This window comes from Parambassis ranga, chromosome 16 (assembly GCF_900634625.1).
Source record: "Parambassis ranga chromosome 16, fParRan2.1, whole genome shotgun sequence".
Taxonomy (NCBI): Eukaryota; Metazoa; Chordata; class Actinopteri; family Ambassidae; genus Parambassis; species Parambassis ranga.
Window position 1 is genome coordinate 8,656,704 of NC_041036.1, and position 6,000 is coordinate 8,662,703.

Genomic DNA, 6,000 nt, shown 5'->3' on the forward strand with positions numbered 1-6,000 from the left:
ATTTGAATAGAAGTTTGCTATAGAATCCCCAGCACTAAACAACACCAAAGAGAACATCTTGTCTTTTGATCAAGTTTTTTTTCCCCTCCATCTCTCTTCCCTTTCTCAGTCCTTTTTTTCCTAGAATATGATCCTCCAGGTTTCTGTACCCACATTGCCTACACTGCACTGAGTGTCTGAATGCAGTTAATTATCTAAAAGGAAAAGTTTGTACCTGTTGAAAAGCTATCCTTGGTTGCTTGGCTTGTTCATGGCAACAAAAAGCAGCCATAGCTGATGGTCAGAGGACACCACATGCTGCGGAGAGCCTTTCAGACATGTCCCTAATAAGAATGCAGTGGTGAGAGCTCCTCTGAATGCACACAGGGGAGAGGAAGATAGGTAGGAAGGAGAAAAGAAAAGAAGGGGGAAAAAAACATCTTTTACCTCTCCATCTATAATTACTCCAAATGAAGAATAGGCTGAAGAAATGGCTGGGGAGACTTTCCATTATGACAGAAAAAAACCCATCAAGTAGAGAAGGCAAAGCACAAGATCGATAGCTTTTTTAATGGATAGAAGAAAGAGAAGTTTTTGTAACATCTCAAAAGTAACCATGTATGTACACCAGTGTGTGTGTGTGTATGTGTGCTCAGTAAAATCACATTTGTGACTTTTGAATCAGATGGTGCCATTAGGTTGTCACTATATGTTCTATGAGTCTATATATTTCTTGTTTTCTGCTTGTTTACTTGTGCCATATTCTTAAACATCCTTGTTTCTCTGCTTCATTTTATCTATTCAAATGAATCAGCCATGATGAGAAGGCTGCCTCCTCTCCTCTCCTCTCCTTCCGCGTCAGAAAGAGATGTTGCATGTGGCTAACAGTGAGGGTGTGACCTGCTGACCTGAGAGGAAGTATCACTGTGTGCTGTGAATAGCCTCTAAATGTTTTCACACTTTCAAAGGGGGGGGGTCATATGTGGTAAAGCTTTGGGAAAGGCTAAGCTTGGACTACAGTACTCAACTTGTCATCAGGTCCTTCACACCTAACAATAATACACAAACACACACTGCAGTGACATGCTTAGTGAAACGGAGGGCAGAAATAGGTATGCGATTGCAATTGCAAGGTTCAGGTTTTAGCAGCAGTTGCCATTTTGGAAGCCATTGAGCAAATTGCAGTTAATTTGTACCTTTTTTCAAGAATGTATAAAACAACTAGAAATATTGTGTGGTTTAACTTTATTGATCACAGACTCCCTGGCTTCGTGTGCGAGGTTCTGCTGTCTTAGCTCATCCAAATGATCACTGTGCAAATTGCTTATTGGGTGATGTCTTAACTGATACCTGTAACTCTTGTATTTCATCTTCTCTTGTTGGAGTGAAAGATGACTGGATGCTACATTAGCTCACTAGCCCATCTAGTGGAATGAAGCAGAAGGGTGTGGATGTTGGCATTTCTTACATTCTGTTGATAAGCGTTATGAGGTTATGAGGTTTACGACACATGATGATCTGCCCTGTATTTAGCATCAATAATATTATCAGTTTAGCATAACAAAACCTAAAAAGCCTAAAATAGGTAGATATTGTACCTAAAATGTGGAGTATTTATAGGCATATAGCAGCATGATTGAGACACAATATTATTCATTTCAACATTCATTAGGCAACCTTAAAATGATTCACAGTGGACACAACACCGCCCAACCTCGGTTCTGGTAGCCTAATTTGCTCTACTACTCCTCCAGCAGAATATGAATGGCCTATTTTGGGAGTTTTATTTGTCAGTGATCCTCTCTAAGAAGGTGACTAGTACTGAAGGTTTGTGAGCAATTGACAGTGCTTTTATAGGATCAGTAGGTGTGTGTGAGGCTATGATAAATTACACTAAAACTGGTGAAAAATACAGCTCGCAAAGGATGATGCAAATCAGCTCCCTATCTAAAACCAATTCAATATAGCCTCTACAATGTGTGTGTGTGTGCGCAAGGGACAAGAGTGGGGGTACGGAAGAACATGGGCCTCACACAGGGGGTAGGTGCTAAAATATACAGTGAGAAAAACTCAGTGAATGTGACAGCTGAACAATAGGGAGGATAAGGAGGAGCTGTGTTTTGTAGACAATAACAATCTATTTTTACTATCATGTTTTTTTTTTCTATATTTTTTATTAACAAATATACATACTGAAAAAATGGTTTTGTGACATGTTTATTTTACTCCTGAGCCTTTTCACCATCAGTTTCTCAGCATTTCTGTTCTACCAATGACAGACATAAGGATAACATGAGATTATAGGGAAGAAAAATATTGATGTAGGCTATACATTATAAAATTTCACTGACATTGCAAACTTTAGGGTATAGCTTCTACTCCAGCTGGTTTTGTCACATTCTCCTGATTAAATTCTAGCACCACTAATGTAAGTGTACACACACACACACACACACACCTGCAACACAACACACACATACGCAGACCCTACACAGCCACCCCACAGCACAGTGAGCAAGGAAGCAGCCTCTCAATTATCAACCTCTCCTCACTGCTCTCGACACCTCATGTTTCTCTGTTAATGACTGGATTAAAGCACTGATTAAGATGCTGTTAACCCATAAACAGCAGTTCTTATTCACATGCCATCGAAAAGCCAATTAAAGGAAGCCAGAACCTCAATCAAGCCCGAGAAAGGCCAGGCAATATCAGAGGGGGTTTTGTGGGTGAGAAGCGGGGCACAGGGACATATGTGTATTTTAGCTTCTGCTAAGAAAAAAAAAGATTTGGGTCAGAACATAAATGTAGTATTGTGTAACTCTGGGTTAATAGTAGCCTGCTTTACCACTTCACTGGAGAGGAGCAATTCCCCGTTTTTGAGGGCTAATTCAAGTGAAGAATAGCAGCAAAATTTGGTCCAGATGTAAGAATGTACGTTAAAATTGTTGCTGGTTGTATTTATCGAAAAAAAAGAATCACATGACTTAATGTATCCCACAATATATCATGAATAGTAATGTAAAGGATGCTTAATTCAGCCAATTGTGATTTAATTGTGTGGCAGCAACAATACAATTAACAGTGCAGAGAAAAAGTTTTTCATTCTCCTAATGAGCTCACTACACAGTGAACTCCCTGTCTAGTGAGTAAGCAGTAGTAAGATTAAGTGATTTTGGACACTACCCAATAATTGTATTTGTATATCAACCAGTTTAATGAATAATTTACACAGATATGGAATTAAATCAGTCAGAATTATGTTTGTAAACAGAGTGTGTCTTACAAAATATGAGAAAAATCCTCATTTGGCTTTGTCAAGAAGAAAATTAACACACTAAAGATGGATCAAGGTAATTGCAAAATATCTAGAAATCATTCCAACATAATTACATCTGTTTACCTGCTTAGTTTTGATCTTTCATTGTGGTAAACAAGGGATTCTCACTCACAGAGATCGTTGCCTTTCTAGCATTTACCAATTCAGAGGGGCATTTCTACTTCCAAACTTCTAAACAAAGCCGATTAATTAACTCTCAGGCTTATACCTCTGAACCATAAAGAGCTCACAAATTACCTTCGGGGAAGTGATTACAACCATGGAAAACAATAAATCAATCAATGAATCTAATGAAGCCTGCGTGCCGTCACTGGCATTTCACTCTTACTCGCAGCCATCTGTGGAATAACAATTGGAAAGAAGGGGATCATAGTTAAATTGTTAATCATAATGTGATACTGCAGTCAGCAGTTTCCCCGTATGAGAAGAACACACTCAGGGTTCTGTCTGTCTGCTATGAGAGGGGACATAATGCAGAAAATATTCTTTCCAGCTCAGTGGAGAGAGCAGGACACTCCTCTAAAATGAGATAGAAACAAGGATGAAACAGGTGAACTTACTATACTGCACAAGATCTACTGTATAACATACCCACACTATATTTGATGAGTTGGAGATGGTCAGAGTAGCATGCAATAACATGCAAGAAGAAGGGAGATGAGAAGAAAAAAAAGAGATTTGTAAAAAAAAAATGTTTACATGTCCCAGTACACTGTTGATGAAAAACCACCAAACCTGTCCTCAGACATACTAAACTGGCATCAAAGAAGCAGCAGCAACAAAGGTTGACTGTGGCATTATCTCACATCACTTGTATCTGGGCCAAAAAAGTGTTTGTGAGCACACTACAAAGACTACAGCCAACAGACAAATGGTTTGTTTGTTTGCACCTGCATTAAGAGGAAATGACCCTCCATGCCAGCGGATGGCAGAAAGCTGTAAAACATCGGCCTCCATTTAAATTTCAGTTCTGCATTGTTGACAAAATATTTGGCCAAATCTATTCAACTTTGAATAATACTTGTGACAAAAGACTTTGAATTTACAGATATTGGAGAAAAAAAACTACTGATATGACTTCGTATTTTTGTCAAAAGTATGTTCACATGTGCACTGTACAATCTGAACAATCACATGTTGTGGGACAACATTAATTAAGGACATGATAAAAGTCCTTTTGGGCTCGGTTTATATCACTTACTGCATGGCCTTAGATGCATCATTGTCTCTTTTTCAAAAGCATTTAGTAGGCAAAAGCACATGACTGTGACCTGAGATCAAGTTGTTGGTGTATTTCGGGGCTTCTGACACTGGCAGATTGGTAGGCAGAAAGTCTTAGCAGTACAGATTGGGTGATAATAACGACGGAGAGCTCTAAACAGGTCTTAATTGGCATTGGCCAGAGACTTCAAGAACTTCCCGTCAGATAAATGATTTTGGAAGTCATGGTCTTGGCTGAAGGAAGCTTCTGGGAAGACGAATCTCACGTGTGAAGTTGTGATTAGGGTGAACTGGCAGGGCAGACACTTTATCATCAGTTAAACTGGTACCCTCTTCTTTAGTAAAAACACTATAATACAGGAAATTATATAGTGTTATATAGTTATGTTATAGTGTGTAGCTTATCAAAACTTCTCTTCTGAACATTTTACGTTGAAAATTAAAATAGGAATAAATAGAAGAATGTGTGAATGTGTGTGTGTCTGTCTTTTTATGAGTACACTTGCTCTGCAGGGAAAGTAAAACATGGGTTTGATCAAATTTAAAAAATCAAAACTTAAGATGTGATGCTCACTCACCAACATCCACTACAATTCAGGCATCCTTCTCAGCCAGATCTTACCTGAAAATATCTTCCCTAATCTTAATGGGACTAATTAGTGAAGAAAGGTTAAACAAACAGGACTTCATCTGCTTCCTTTATTTGTAAAAAGATATTGTGAGAGATAGCCTTCCAGTATAAAGTCATGCAAACAGGATCTCATTAGCAAATGCAAATGAGAAAACACCAAATCTTCACAGAGAGGCAGAAGTGTATCTCCATGGGATAGCTGGAACATGACAGTTCACCAACCGCCCCCACGCTGAGCACCAAATGTGATGGTCCGCTCCTGCTGCTACTCTTAACAGGATGCAGGACCAAACCATAAATGTAAGCGTAGGGGGGGGAGGGGGGAGTCAAGGTAGTGGGTCGCTATAGACCAACACCTTAAAACCCATCTTTAAAAGCTCTTACTTGAGACTGTGTATCCAACTGAAGACTGTTATATCAGTTTTATATCAGGTGTTCAGTTCAATTTACATCTTGTAGCAAGATATTACAATCACTCTCATGTCTCTGCATGATTTACTGTATAAGTTTATCTGAGCATGAAAGTTCACTTCACTGCACTTCTGGCATGAAGAACTTTGCACAAGTTAAATATGTTTTTATGCAGTGGTAACTCATTAGTAAAAGCAAGTAAAAGATGAGTTGTAAAATTTTTAATTACATTGGCTGTTGTTTTTCTTCAAATGTATCACATCACTTGAGAGGAGGAACACATTTCTGTTTTTCTATATGATCTGTGATGTCAGCTGACCTGCTATACATAAAGATAGGATGGCACTCAAATAAAGTGATTATTAATTGTGGTTTGTGTGTTTTTATGCTGTTTAAAGGGGCATTTCCCAGAAGGTGAGGA